General features: G+C 46.4%; 2 long non-coding RNA genes across 3 annotated transcripts; one reads left to right on the top strand and one right to left on the bottom strand.

Annotated features, from left to right (window-relative positions):
* The first annotated feature begins 1,590 nt into the window (after positions 1 to 1,590).
* LOC146395608 (uncharacterized) lies at positions 1,591 to 9,061 on the top strand. Its single transcript, XR_014831069.1, has 2 exons — positions 1,591 to 7,186; positions 7,567 to 9,061. It is a non-coding gene; the product is annotated as an uncharacterized LOC146395608 (long non-coding RNA).
* On the bottom strand, positions 6,064 to 12,618 carry LOC146395609 (uncharacterized). Of its 2 annotated transcripts, XR_014831068.1 has the most exons (3): positions 12,485 to 12,618; positions 11,716 to 11,925; positions 6,064 to 10,090 (listed from the first exon to the last, which is right to left on the bottom strand). It is a non-coding gene; the product is annotated as an uncharacterized LOC146395609 (long non-coding RNA). The 2 variants fall into 2 exon arrangements; XR_014831067.1 differs by lacking the exon at positions 12,485 to 12,618 and having other exon boundaries at positions 11,716 to 12,290.
* Positions 12,619 to 14,936: the final 2,318 nt, after the last annotated feature.

Consider the following 14,936-nt stretch of genomic DNA (forward strand, 5'->3'; position numbering starts at 1 on the left):
GGGATTAGGGATCAAGGTCCATCTGGGCATAGGTGCACTCCCTATGGTAAACAAGGCCTGTGGGGATGTTACTCCCTGGAGCCCTTAAGCCACACACGTTAATCAATGGCCACATCAAAGACCACATCAAGCCCATGCTCCTCCACTGACGACCTGAGTTAGTTTTCTGTCTCAAGGGCCTGACCCCAAAATGGGATTTATGGGAGGAAGTGGGGGGAGGCAGAGAGCGTGTGTGACTATGGGTGGAAAAAGAAGTATCCCAGGCAGGAATACAGCTCAGATGATGATGGTGAGAAGCAGAGGCCCTGTATGTTCTGTGACTGAAAACTGGTGTGCCGGCCACCAGCGCCAGAGGCAGAGGTAATGCCAAAGGGTGCCGCTGGACCAGGTTGCAAGAGCGGCAGCATGAAAGCTTGGAAATTTACATTTAATGCACCCACTTTCAAACTTCTCAGACCACTCTCTGCAGGAAGAGATCACATTTTACACTACAATCCAGGTCACTCGTGTTCATGTCTGAATATCACAGGAAAAACAGTCTCAATGAATGATAAGTGGCCTTTATAATTTTAAAAAATCTTACATTCTCTCTTCTGGTCCGAACTATTTTATTTTTTTTTTTTTTTTTTTTTTTTTTTTTTTTTTTTTAATTTTATTTTCCCACTGTACAGCAAGGGGGTCAGGTTATCCTTACATGTATACATTACAATTACAGTTTTTCCCCCGCCATTTCTTCTGTTGCAACATGAGTATCTAGACATAGTTCTCAATGCTATTCAGCGGGATCTCCTTGTAAATCTATTCTACGTTGTGACTGATAAGCCCAAGCTCCCAATCCCTCCCACTCCCTCCCCCTCCCATCAGGCAACCACAAGTCTCTTCTCCCAAGTCCATGATTGATTTTCTTTTCTGAGGAGATGTTCATTTGTGCTGGATATTAGATTCCAGTTATAAGTGATGTCATATGGTATTTGTCTTTGTCTTTCTGGCTCATTTCACTCAGTATGAGATTCTCTAGTTCCATCCATGTTGCTGCAAATGGCATGATGTCATCCTTTTTTATGGCTGAGTAGTATTCCATCGTGTATATATACCACATCTTCCGAATCCAATCATCTGTCGATGGACATTTGGATTGTTTCCATGTCCTGGCTATTGTGAATAGTGCTGCAATGAACATGCGGGTGCATGTGTCTCTTTTAAGTAGAGCTTTGTCCGGATAGATGCCCAAGAGTGGGATTGCAGGGTCATATGGAAGTTCTATGTATAGATTTCTAAGGTATCTCCAAACTGTTCTCCATAGTGGCTGTACCAGTTTACATTCCCACCAGCAGTGCAGGAGGGTTCCCTTTTCTCCACAGCCCCTCCAGCACTTGTTATTTGTGGATTTATGAATGATGGCCATTCTGACTGGTGTGAGGTGGTATCTCATGGTAGTTTTGATTTGCATTTCTCTTATAATCAGCGATGTTGAGCATTTTTTCATGTGTTTGTTGGCCATCTGTATATCTTCCTTGGAGAAATGTCTATTCAGGTCTTTTGCCCATTTTTCCATTGATTGATTGGTTTTTTTGCTGTTGAGTTGTATAAGTTGCTTGTATATTCTAGAGATTAAGCCCTTGTCAGTTGCATCATTTGAAACTATTTTCTCCCATTCTGTAAGTTGTCTTTTTGTTTTCTTTTGGGTTTCCTTTGCTGTGCAAAAGCTTTTCAGTTTGATGAGGTCCCATGGGTTTATTTTTGCTCTAGTTTCTATTGCTTTGGGAGACTGACCTGAGAAAATATTCATGATGTTGATGTCAGAGAGTGTTTTGCCTATGTTTTCTTCTAGGAGTTTGATGGTGTCCTGTCGTATATTTAAGTCTTTCAGCCATTTGGAGTTTATTTTTGTGCATGGTGTGAGGGTGTGTTCTAGTTTCATTGCTTTGCATGCAGCTGTCCAGGTTTCCCAGCAATGCTTGCTGAATAGACTTTCCTTTTCCCATTTGATGTTCTTGCCTCCCTTGTCAAAGATTAATTGACCATAGGTGTCAGGGTTAATTTCCAGATTCTCTATTCTGTTCCATTGGTCTGTCTGTCTGTTTTGATACCAGTACCACACTGTTTTGATGACTGTGGCTTTGTAGTATTTCTTGAAGTCTGGGAGAGTTATGCCTCCTGCTTGGTTTTTGTTTCTCAGGATTGCTTTGGCGATTCTGGGTCTTTTGTGGTTCCATATAAATGTTTGGATTGTTTGTTCTAGTTCTGTGAAAAATGTCATGGGTAATTTGATAGGGATTGCATTGAATCTGTAGATTGCTTTGGGTAGGATGGCCATTTTCACAATATTGATTTTTCCAATCCAGGAACATGGAATATCTTTCCATTTTTTTACATCTTCTTTGATTTCTTTGATTAAGGTTTTATAGTTCTCGGCATATAGGTCCTTTACCTCTTTGGTTAGGTGTATTCCGAGGTATTTGATTTTGTGAGGTACAATTTTAAAAGGTATCGTATTTTTGTATTCCTTTTCTAATGCTTCATTGCTGGTATACAGAAATGCAACTGACTTCTGAATGTTAATCTTATATCCTGCCACTTTGCTGAATTTATTAATCAGTTCAAGGAGTTTTGGGGTTGAGTCCTTAGGGTTTTCTAGGTATAGAATCATGTCATCTGCATACAGTGACAGTTTGATCTCTTCTCTTCCTATATGGATGCCTTTGATTTCTTTTGTTTGTCTAATTGCTGTGGCTAAGACTTCCAAAACTATGTTGAAGAGCAGTGGTGAGAGTGGGCATCCCTGTCTTGTTCCAGATTTGAGTGAGAAGGCTTTCAGTTTTTCCCCATTGAGGATTATATTTGCTGTGGGTTTATCATAAATGGCTTTGATTATATTCAGGAATGTTCCCTCTATACCCACTTTGGCGAGGGTCTTGATCATGAATGGATGTTGAACTTTGTCAAATGCTTTTTCTGCATCTATTGAGATGATCATATGATTTTTGACTTTTTTCTTGTTAATGTGGTGTATGATGTTGATTGATTTGCGTATGTTGAACCATCCTTGTGAACCTGGGATGAACCCAACCTGGTCATGGTGTATAATTTTTTTGATATGTTGTTGGATTCGGTTGGCTAAGATTTTGTTGAGAAGTTTTGCATCTATATTCATCAATGATATTGGGCGATAGTTTTCTTTTTTGGTGGTATCTCTGCCTGGTTTTGGAATGAGGGTGATGGTGGCCTCATAGAATGTCTTTGGGAGTATTCCTTCTTCTTCAACCTTTTGAAAGAGTTTCAGGAGGATGGGCACCAATTCCTCTTTATATGTTTGATAGAATTCACCTGTGAAGCCATCTGGTCCTGGGCTTTTATTTGTAGGGAGTGATTTTATGACCTCTTCAATTTCATTTCTAGTGATTGGTCTGTTCAGTTGGTCTGTTTCTGCTTGATTCAGTTTTGGCAGGCTGTAAGATTCTAGAAAATTGTCCATTTCTTCCAGATTGTCAAACTTATTGCCATATAGTTGTTCATAGTATTCTCTTATGGTTTTTTGAATTTCTGCTGTATCCGTTGTGATTTCTCCTTTTTCATTTATAATTTTGGTGATTTGGGTTCTTTCTCTCCTCTTTTTAGTGAGTCTGGCCAGGGGTTTATCAATTTTGTTCACCTTTTCAAAGAACCAGCTCTTGGTTTTATTAATTTTCTCTATTGTTTTTTGAGTCTCTATTTTATTGATTTCTTCTTTGATCTTTACAATTTCCTTCCTTCTGCTGACTTTAGGACTTCTTTGTTCTTCTTTTTCTAATTCATTTAGGTGGAGGGTTAAGTTGTCAATTTGGGATCTTTCTTCTTTTTTGAGAAAGGCCTGGATTGCTATAAATTTCCCTCTGAGCACTGCTTTCGCAGCATCCCATAGATTTTGAGAGGTTGTGTCTTCATTATCATTTGTTTCAAGATAGTTTTTAATTTCCTTCTTGATTTCCTCATTGACCCATTGGTTTTTTAGTAGCATGTTGTTTAGTCTCCATGGAGTAGGTTTTTTCTCTTTCCTTTTCCCATGGTTGATTTCTAATTTCATGGCATTGTGGTCAGAGAAGATACTTGAGATAATTTCTATGCTCCTAAATTTATTGAGATTCGCTTTATGTCCCAATATGTGGTCGATTCTTGAGAATGTTCCATGAGCATTTGAGAAGAATGTGTATTCTGATTTTTTTGGATGTAGTGTCCTGAAGATATCAATTAAGTCTAACTTTTCTATTGTTTCCTTTAGGATCTCTGTTGCTTTATTGGTTTTCTGTCTAGAGGATCTGTCCATTGATGTGAGGGGGGTATTTAGGTCTCCTACTATGATTGTATTCTCATCAATATCTCCCTTTATGTCTGTTAATATTTGTTGTATGTATCTGGGTGCTCCTATGTTTGGGGCATATATGTTGATGATAGTAACATCCTCTCCTTGGATGGATCCCTTAATCATTAAATAGTGTCCTTCTTTGTCTTTCTTTATGTCTTTTGTTTTAAAGTCTATTTTGTCTGATATGAGCGTTGCAACTCCTGCTTTTCTGTCATGTCTATTGGCATGAAATACTTTTCCCCAGCCTTTCACTTTCAATCTATATGTATCTTTTGTCCTAAGGTGAGTTTCTTGTAGGCAGCATATTGAAGGTTTTTGCCGTTTTATCCACTCAGCCATTCTGTGTCTTTTGATTGGGGCATTCAGTCCATTGACATTTAAGGTGATAATTGATAGATGATTATTTATTGCCATTTGATCCTCGTGTTCCAGTTGATTCTATGGTTCTCCATTCTTCTTTTTTTTTTTTTTTTTTTTTTGGTTGGATGGTCTCCTGTTATTATCTGCTTGAGTGTATTTTTTTTTTTCATTTTTTGCAAATGCAATATTTGGTTTTGGCTTGTGGTTGCCCTGTTTTTTAAGTATGCTAACCCCTTCCCATAATTGTGTGTTTTAGCCTGATGGTCCTGTAAGTTCAAACACTTCATTATTATATTAAAATTAAGAAGAGAGACATACATACAAACAAAAAGGATTATTTACCTCCTAACATCCCTTGCCCACATTTTATGGTTTTGATGACTCTTTTATTTTTTTCTTTTTAATTTTATTTTGTTTGAAGCATGTTCATGATTAAATCTGTATGCTGGCTTATTTGAGTGACTGCTCTCTGATTGTATCTTCCTCAGTCCTAGTTCTTCCTCTTCTTCTTCTTCTTCTTTTTTTTTTTTTTTTTTTTTTTTTTTTTTTTTTCTTTTCTTTTTTCTTCCCTTTCCTTCCTTTCTTTTTGGTTTAGAGAAGCCCTTTCAATATTTCCTTTAACCTGGGTTTTGTGTTGCTGTATTCTTTAAGTTTTTGTTTGTTGGGAAAAATTTTTATTTCCCCTTCTATTTTAAATGATATTCTTGCTGGATAAAGTATTCTAGGTTGCATATTTTTTCCTTTGAGCACTTTAAATATCTCTTGCCATTCCCTCCTGGCCTGTAGTGTTTCTGTAGAGAAATCAGCTGATATTCTTATGGGGGTTCCCTTGTAGGTAACATTCTGTTTTTCTCTTGCTGCCTTTAGGATCCTCTCTTTATCACTAACTTTTGCCATTTTTATTATGATGTGTCTTGGTGTGGGTCTGTTTGGGTTCAGTTTGTTTGGGGCCCTCTGTGCTTCTTGTATCTTGAATCCAGTATCCTTTAGATTTGGGAAGTTTCCAGCGATAATTTCTTCAAATATATTTTCCATTCCTTTATCTTTTTCTACTCCTTCTGGAATTCCTATTATGCGTAGATTGGCCCGTTTTATATTATCCCATAGGTCTCTTATATTGCTTTCCAGTTTTTTGATTCGGTTTTCTGTCTGTTGACCAGATTGAGTGATTTCCATTATTCTATCTTCCATATCACTGATTCGTTCTTCTGCATTATTCATTCTGGTTTTTACTGCCCCTAGTTCAGTTTGCATCTCTGCAAATGAATGTTCTAGTTTTTCTTGGCTCCTCCTTATATTTTCTAGCTCCTTTCTGAGGGTATCTGCATTGCTGTTCATATCTTCTCTTAATTCCTTCAGTATTTTCACTATTTCTCTTTTGAACTCCAGGTCTGTCAGACTGCAGAGATCAGTTTCATTGTTGACTGTTTTAGGTGAGTTCTCCTGTTGGTTTGACTGGGGGTGGTTTCTCAGCTTCTTCATCTTGCTTGTTGTCTTCTTTCTCCTGAGGGAGTTGTACTCTCCGTTATCGGGTAGTGTTTGCCTTGTCACTGCCCTGGAATATTTCCTGAGGGCTGTCGTTGTTGGTCAATCTTTTTTTGAGGCAGTGTGGCTTTTCTGGAGTGTTGATGGGACTAACAGTGTTTCTTTGAAGCAAAGGAGGACTTCCTGAGGGCAGACAGGACTGGGAGGTCCACCCCACGATGGTAGCAGATTTCACTTGGTTCTCAGCACCCCCTGGGGTCTTGGGCGGGTAGCAGGGCCCTTGGAGACTCAAGAGGTTCCTCCCCAGGGCAGCCCGACTCAGAAAGACCGTCTGAGATCTTTTCCCGATTCCGCCAGGCTTGTTGTAGCTTTTCTGGGCTGCAGGGGGTCCTGCCTGGAGCTGGCAGTCCTATGCAGCTGGTCCACTAGGTCTCAGCACCCCTTGGGGTCTTGGGCGGGTAGCAGGGCCTTTGGAGACTCAAGAGGCTCCTCCCCAGAACAGCCCGACTCAGAAAGACCGTCTGAGATCTTTTCCCAAGTCGGCCAGGCTTGTTGCAGCTTTTCTGGGCTGCAGGGGGTCCTGCCTGGAGCTGGCAGTCCTATGCAGCTGGTCCACTAGGTCTCAGCACCCCCTGGGGTCTTGGGCGGGTAGCAGGGCCCTTGGAGGCTCAAGAGGCTCCTCCCCAGGACAGCCCGACTCAGAAAGACCGTCTGAGATCTTTTCCCAAGTCGGCCAGTCTTGTTGCAGCTTTTCTGGGCTGCAGGGGGTCCTGCCTGGAGCTGGCAGTCCTATGCAGCTGGTCCACTAGGTCTCAGCACCCCTTGGGGTCTTGGGCGGGTAGCAGGGCCCTTGGAGGCTCAAGAGGCTCCTCCCCAGGGCAGCCCGACTCAGAAAGACCGTCTGAGATCTTTTCCCAAGTCGGCCAGGCTTGTTGCAGCTTTTCTGGGCTGCAGGGGGTCCTGCCTGGAGCTGGCAGTCCTATGCAGCTGGTCCACTAGGTCTCAGCACCCCCTGGGGTCTTGGGCGGGTAGCAGGGCCCTTGGAGGCTCAAGAGGCTCCTCCCCAGGACAGCCCGACTCAGAAAGACCGTCTGAGATCTTTTCCCAAGTCGGCCAGGCTTGTTGCAGCTTTTCTGGGCTGCAGGGGGTCCTGCCTGGAGCTGGCAGTCCTATGCAGCTGGTCCACTAGGTCTCAGCACCCCCTGGGGTCTTGGGCGGGTAGCAGGGCCCTTGGAGACTCAAGAGGCTCCTCCCCAGGACAGCCCGACTCAGAAAGACCGTCTGAGATCTTTTCCCGATTCGGCCAGGCTTGTTGCAGCTTTTCTGGGCTGCAGGGGGTCCTGCCTGGAGCTGGCAGTCCTATGCAGCTGGTCCACTAGGTCTCAGCACCCCTTGGGGTCTTGGGCGGGTAGCAGGGCCCTTGGAGACTCAAGAGGCTCCTCCCCAGGACAGCCCGACTCAGAAAGACCGTCTGAGATCTTTTCCCAATTCGGCCAGGCTTGTTGCAGCTTTTCTGGGCTGCAGGGGGTCCTGCCTGGAGCTGGCAGTCCTATGCAGCTGGTCCACTAGGTCTTAGCACCCCCTGGGGTCTTGGGCGTGTAGCAAGGCCCTTGGAGACTCAAGAGGCTCCTCCCCGGGGGAGCCCGTCTCAGAAAAACCGTCGGAGAATTAGGTCGATCTATTCACGGCCTGGCTAGGCTTGTTCTAGCTTTTCTGGGCTGCAGGCCTTTTCTAGGGGGCTGGTGGTGTTTGGTGCTGCTCTGTGGAAGTGTAGCCCCTCCAAAGGGCAAGCAGGCCTGTGCAGGGAGAGCCCCTGCGGTGGTAGGCTTCAGGCAATTGTTGAGGCCAGCCCTCCTGGATGGCAGGCAGCCCCAGGTTCAGCGAGAGCATAGGGGGTGGCGGGGGTGGGGGGAGGGAATGCACTGGGAAGCACAGCTTTCTGCTAGCTAGCGGGCCTGTAAGCTTGCTGTGGCGTGGGGGGTATTCTATGGGGACCCACCCCTTCTTCTCTCCCCTCCCCAGCACGGGCGCAGACCAGGCTCTTCTCCCAGGTTCCCTCTGCGGCGGCTTTCCACTTCCCCGCCCCTAGAGTATTGCTCCCTTCCTCTGCGACAGCTTTGTTTTCTAGTCTCCCAGGCAGTCTCTGCCCCGTCAAATGGTTTAGAGACCTCCCAAGCAGTTTCCGCTCTTCCCCGCCCCCCTAGCCCGGGGACTAATCTCTGGAGCCGAGGTCTCGGTGCCCAGCCCCCCCCACCAGGCGTCCCCCGGCCCTTTCTTGGGGACTAACCTTCGGAGGCGAGGTCTCGGTGCCCAGCCCCAACCCAGGCGTCCCCCGGCCCCCTCTCGGGGACCAACCTTCAGAGCTGAGGTCTCGGTGCCCAGCCCCCACCCAGGCGTCCCCCTGCCCTTTCCCGGGGACTAACCTCTGGAGCCGAGGATTCGGTGCCCAGCCCCCACCCAGGCGTCTCAATTTTTGGTGACTGTGCCCGTAGTTCAGATGGTCCGTTGGGTTCTTGATCTTTTTTCCGTACTCCGACTTACTGCTACACTCTTCTCTGCATCTGGAGATTCCTCCGGTTCGTTTGATCTTTCCCCCGGTAGGAGACTTTCCAGGGTGCGGGATCCCTTTCTCCTCCGCAGTTCCCTTTCAGGAGCGCCCATCCCGCTCGGATTCACCTTCTCTCACTCTCCTCTTTTCTCCCGTTCTGCCCAATAATGTCACGAACTTCTTGCCGTTATTGGAGTTTAGGTTCCTCTGCCAGCGATTGGTTGTTGTTCTGTGCGAGTCATTTCTTCTGTAGATGTGCTTTTTTTGTTGTGTTTGTGGGAGAGGGCGAGCGTGTCCCCCTACTCCTCCGCCATCTTGTCCTCTATGGTCCGAACTATTTTAAAATGCCGATCTTGTAGTTCCCGTCATGGCGCAGCGGAAACAAATCCAACCAGGAACCATGAGGTTTCAGGTTCAATCCCTGACCTCGCTCAATGGGTTAAGGCTCCAGCGTTGCCATAAGCTGTGGTGTAGGTGGCAGATGCAGCTCGGATCTGGCGTTGCTGTGGCTGTGGCGCAGGCCAGCGGCTATAGCTCCCATTAGACCCCTAACCTGGGAACCTCCATATGCCACGGGTGCGGCCCTAAAAAGACAAAAGACAAAAAAATAATAATAATAAAATGCTGATCTCTTGTGCTAAATGGATTTCCCAGTAACTATTGGGTTGTGATCCAGAAATTGAACCTCTGCCACTGGCTTCAAAAGTCCCTTAGGTGGAGTCGGGGCGGGGGAGGGGGGTGCAGAGGATGAAAAGATGGATGAGGGGAGAGTAGGGCAGGCAGCCCATCAGGAGAGGGGCAGCAGTCTGGGTGAGGGGCCTCTGCACTGGGCAGTAGATATAGAAGGTGGGTGGGTGGATGAGATCCTGGGAGCAGTGGGTGGAGATGAGATCCTGAGGTGTTGGGATGTGTGGGGATTTGCAGGAACATGCGTGCAGGACTGGACCCCGGTTCTGTCTAAGGGCTTGGCTGAGCACTGTGGGGAGAGTCCCAGGCCACCAGTGTGCTCCCCTGGGGATATTGCTCAAACTTGGCCTCTGTCCACAGGTGCCAAATAGAAATACAGAGATAGAGTTTTGTGTGAAGGAGAAAAAATAACTTTATTGGTTTGCTAGGCAAAGAAGGGTCACAGCAGGCTAATGCCTTAAAGACTGTTCCCCCCTTGGGAGAGACTAGGAGGTGCTTTTATAGTTTGGGAGTGACGAATAGGGCCACAGATAAGGATCAAAGGTGATGCAAGCTTGCATTGTTCTTCAAAACTGGTGTTATGTGGTCCCAGGACTGGTTCTGGTGATCTTTCTTTCCAGGATGAAGAACGCTTCATGCACATCTTCCATTTGTTGGGAGGTTTAGTGCTGCAGAAGAACTCAAAGGTATTGTTATCTATATTCCTTGAGCGGGGACCAGGATCCTGCACTATGGTCTCTTGACTGCTCCCCCCTAGTCTCTGCATCCCCTCCCTTCCCTGATTAGCAACTGTTTGAACTCTGGGAAGGTCAAGGAGGCTGCATGAGGCCTGTTTCCTAAAAAACAATGGGGTGAGAATTAACGTCTGCCTTTCCTATCAAAGGACATCCTGGTTACTCCCTTGGTTCCTGCTTTGTCTGAGCCGCCCTCCTCCCACCCACCCCTTTCCCTTCTTTCCCAGTAACAATTTGTTTCAAATTAGCCAACAGAGAAGAAGGTGCGCCTTGACCTGACCAATGGGAAGGGGACAGATATACCACCTGCACCTGCATTAGGGATAAATGGGGGGGGGGTGTCTTTCTTCTTTGCGGGCACTTTTTGAGCACTCGCACCCTTCTGCAGAAGTAAAGAGCCTTGTCGAGTTCTCCCCCAGGTTCCTGTGTCTCACCTTCCGACACTGACGATCTAAGCCAAGGTCACTTTTCTCCAACATGGGGGACATAGACTCTGGGCCCCAGGAACCCCACAGGACCCTGCTAGGTTTCAGGGAGGCCTTGCTGACTGACAGCTTCTTCGGAAGGAAGAGTTTGTCGAGGGGCTGGGAGTCAGGGCCAGAGGCGTAGGGAGAAGGAGGCTGTGTAGGAAGGGTGCGAGCACACATCAGCCTCGGGAGTGACGGAGACGGCTCAGTGCCCAGCACCAGTGGGACCAGGCCAAACCCAACACAAAGCAAGGTTGGACTGTGTGAGTGAGTGAGTGAGTATGTGTGTGAGTATGTGTGGGGTGGGGACACGGACACAGACCCCAGTGAAGTAGGGGTAGCAGTCCCTTCCCCCCAGGTGCCTTTGTAAGGGTGTTCCAGGTGAGGTGTGGAGACTTTCTGGCACATGACTGGCAGCCTGAGAGCAAATCAGAGCTGCCCATTTCAGATGGAGAAAGATTCTGGGCTTTACTTCATTCCCACTGGGGCCCCTTGGTCTGATACTTGAGGTGACTTCACTCTTCCTAAACCGCTCGGCGATGGAGGCCTCCATGTTAACCACTCACCACCCTCCATGCCCTTCCCCAGTCTCCCCTGGGAGCCCTCCCTCTTCCCTGGGAACTGATGGGTCCTGAGTGAGGGACCCCAGGGACTATGGGTTCCCCCTCTGAGCCGCTGCCTGGGTATCTGTGCAATGGGCACAAGACCCACACCTCCCTTTGTGGGATGCATCTGTGATGAGCCGCTGAGTTATGCACTTGGAAGGGCTTTGTCATCCGTGAAGAGGCTCGGGTGGTGACAGAATAAGTGGAGATGAGGGGGATGGTGGCATCTCAGACTAGCCCCTGACCAAGTCCCCGCAGAGAGCTGAGAGCCCAGAACGGGCGCAGCCTGAGCAGTGGGCTGGGTGCGCGTGTGTTGGAGCATCGGCCTCTCTCTCCGTTCCTGCCCCTCTCCCCGCTCCTCCCCCACCGCCTGCTTGTATCTGGGTTTGGATGTGATTCAGAGGAAAAGGGGGAAAGATTGCTCCAGAAGGGCCCCCCCCCCCCCCGCCCCGGGTCCTCCCAGACAATAGCTCCTGCCTCCCGGTACCTTCTTTGCCTCCAAAGGAGCCCCGAGGCGGGACCTAAAGCAGCATCTCAGTCACCCCACCCCCAATCTCTGCCACCAGCAAAGGTTGGGGGGAGGAAGGGAGGAATAAATCCACAGTCTTCAAGAGCTCGAATTCTCCAGTTCTTGCTGGCACCCGGTTCCCATGGCAACGTGAAGCTCTCCTTTGCCACCTTCCGGAATGTCATTAGGCTGTGAGGGGGAGGTGGCAAACAAAGAGAGGATGTCAGGCTGCAGCGGCGGCGTCTAAGAGGCCGCTCTGCTGGGCAGAAGCTCTTTTTGTAGCGGGGTTTATTTTTCTTTCCTCTCAGATAAAATATACAAACCATTTCATTACATCAAACCACTACGTCTTTTCTTTTCTCAGGGAAAAAACAAAACTAATCAAATGTACTTCAGTGCCCCGTCCAGGAATTGGAAAATAGAGGCTTCTGTTTGAAGAACACCCAGAACAATAGGACTTCACAGGCTCCATCCCATTAAACCCGCCCAACCACCTCTTTGAGGGGTGAGGAAATGGAGGTGGAGAAAGATGAACAGCCTGCCTCGGGTTACAGACCCATAAGGGGAGAGGCAAGGTGAACCCTTCTCAGAGCCCTGCTCAGCCCGGGATGTGCCTGCCTCTTCTCCAGGAAGCACTGCTCCTGTGTGGTCAGTGCCACCCAGATTTAAGAGCCAGGCACCTGGGGGAGAAGGGAAGGGATGTCAGAGATTTTCTTCACTTTCCAGCCCCAGGTGTGTTGATACAAACCTGGAAGCAGCTCAGGCCCCAGGAATTCACTGGAATTCACTCTCATGCCATCTTCCAGCTGGATGACTTGAGCCTCCTCTGTCCTGGTCTCCTCAGCCTCCATCCCCAGTTTCACGGAGGCCACAGTGTCTATGCAGGCATGGTCCAGCCACATTGTCTCACATCTCCTTAGCACAGGACAAAGTCCAAGCTCCTTAGCATCAGCCTCAGGGTCCCCTGTGGTGGGTCCAGCATTGCGCCTCCAGCATCATCCCCCAGAATGGAGCCCGTCAGACTGAGCCCTACACTGTTAACCAAACAAACACTCTTGGTTCCTTCTTACTCTATTTTAGTTGATTTATTTTGTTTAGTTTAGCTTAGTTGATTCCTCTGCCTGGGACAGTAGACTTCCTTAGGAGCCACATAAAGTCCTGATGGAACATCCAACACCAGCCTGTGCCATCTGTCCTGTGAGATCTTCCCCGATTTCTGGTCCTGTCCACCTCCATGCAAAAGTAAATCCATCCCTCTTCTCAGCCTTTAAGATATTTAGACTAGTAGCACTTACTTCACTGATTGAAATTACATACTCAGGCATTCCTGTTGTGGCTCAGCAGGTTAAAAACCCTACACAGTTTTGAGAATGCAGGTTCAATCCTGGTCTCGCTCACGGGGTTAAGGATCCTATATTGCCACAAGCTGCAGCATAGGTAACAGATGTAACTCAGATTTGGTGTTGCTGTGGCTGTGGCATGGGCAGGCAGCTGCAGCTCTGATTTGACCCCAAGCCTCAGAACTTCCGTATGCCTTAAAAAAGAAGAAAGAGAGAGAGAGGGGGAGAAAGAGGGAGGGAGAGGGAGAGAGAAAGAAAGAAAGAGAGAGAGAGGAAGGAAGGGAGGGAGGGAGGGAGAAAATACCTATTCCTATCCCTTTCTGCCACTGGATTGTGAATACTTGGAGGAAAGAGACTATATCTGCCACACACATATATGGACAGTGGAAAGAAGAGAGCAAGTGAATGTGATTAAAGTTCATTTTAAGCTAAACCAATAAGAGAAGGTGCCAGGATGAGCTACTTATCAATTTGAAAATCCCTTCAGAGTTGCTGGAGCAAGAATTGTGTGATATAAACAAGGCTGATCTGATCTGGACCAATGAGTGGGCTCCTAGCATGGTCATTCAGGCGAGCTTGAAGGTTAGCAGCATCATTAGCATCTCTGGCCAGTCCACCCACTTAGAGAAAAATCTATGTCCTTAAATGCATTTATTAGAAAACCACAAAGATTGACAAGAAAAGGACTTAGCATGCTTCTAAAAAAAGGCAGAAAAGGACAAAATAACTCATTCTCTGAACTAATTAAGAAGGATGACAAGAGAAATTGATAAAATAGAATACAAACAAAACAAAATCAGTAGATTTGATCAATAAAACCAAGGATGATCCTTTGAAAAAGCCCATATAACCGACAAATTTCTGGATACCCTTATCAGGAAAATCAAAGAGAAAATATTAAAAAAATAACTTTTTTTTTCTTTTTATAGCCACACGCATGGCATATGGAAATTCCCAGGCTAGGGTGAATCAGAGCTACAGCTGCTGGCCTGTGCCACAGCCACAGTAATGCAGGATCGGAGCCACATCTTCGACTTACAGCACAGTTCAGGACAACGCTGGATCCTTAACCCACTGAGCAAGGCCAGGGATTGAACCCGCAACCTCATGGTTCCTAGTCAGATTCATTTCCGCTGTGCCACGATGGGAACTCCAAAAAATAACTTTGGAAATGAGAGAAGGAACTATAGGTAAGGGTGATAGTAAAATGCATTTAGAAATATTAGGTACCACTTGATCTCAATGAATATAAGCATCTAGATGAATAACTTCTTAGGAAAATAGAAATTAAAATGAATTCAAGAAGGTAGAAAATGTAAATAGATCAATAAACACAGAAGAAATTTAAAAGGTAACCAAAGGGGAGTTCCCACTGAGGCACAATAGGTTAAGGATTCAGCATGGTCTCAGGTTCAATCCCCAGCCAAGCACAGTGAGTTAAGGATCCAACATTGCTGCAGCTGTGGTGTGGATAGCAGCTGTGGCTCAGATTCAACCCCTGGGCCAGGAACATCCATATGCTCTGGGTGCATAATTTTTTAATAATTAAAAAATTAAAAAGGTAACCAAAGAAATGCTTCTTAAACAAGAAATAAACTCAAGTGATTTATGGTGAGTTCCACCAGATTTTCAAAAGTAGATGTTATCTATGATATATAAAGTATTCTAGGACATAGACTAAGGTGGAAATCATTGTTCCTTAGGCTCTGAGCAAAACCCTGACATCAAAACGAAAAAGGAAATAGTAGGCCATTATTCACTCAAAAACATAAATATAAACATGATGAAAAATTATTAGCAAAGCAAATACACTGGTATATTAAAGCCGTAATGAAAGACTATTTTACTCTTCAATGAGAA

The sequence above is a fragment of the Sus scrofa genome, chromosome 16, assembly GCF_054392235.1.
Source record: "Sus scrofa isolate SSC_HxYL_T2T_F1_AM1 chromosome 16, Sscrofa_HxYL_maternal_Yorkshire_Landrace_v2.0, whole genome shotgun sequence".
Lineage (NCBI taxonomy): Eukaryota > Metazoa > Chordata > Mammalia > Artiodactyla > Suidae > Sus > Sus scrofa.